Source organism: Brachypodium distachyon, chromosome 1 (assembly GCF_000005505.3).
Source record: "Brachypodium distachyon strain Bd21 chromosome 1, Brachypodium_distachyon_v3.0, whole genome shotgun sequence".
Taxonomy (NCBI): Eukaryota; Viridiplantae; Streptophyta; class Magnoliopsida; order Poales; family Poaceae; genus Brachypodium; species Brachypodium distachyon.
In genome coordinates this window covers 35,900,001-35,900,383 of record NC_016131.3, presented here as the reverse complement: position 1 = coordinate 35,900,383, position 383 = coordinate 35,900,001, and positions in this window count along the sequence as shown.

Genomic DNA, 383 nt, shown 5'->3' with positions numbered 1-383 from the left:
TTTTTCATTTCTTCAATGATTAATTGGAATTCCAATTAATTATTTTGGCTGACTGTTTTTACATAAATAATAAAAAGGCAGTAGGAACTAAAATGAACAGTGCAGTAGCGATAAATGCGAGAATATTGACTTCCATAACCTCTTTATTTTTTTTGCACAATAACTCGGGATGTAATCCCATGGAGAGGAAAAAAGGGGTATCCTGTAAATTCAAGGGTGAGACTTGCATTCTGATAATACTGAATCAATTCAATATTATTAATATCGGATCTATGAAATCAATTCATGGTTGAGAGTGGAAAAGTATAACATAGGAAGATCCTCTATCCATACTAAGACCAAAATGATTAAGACCCAAATGGGTTTTTGATTGGATTTGGATT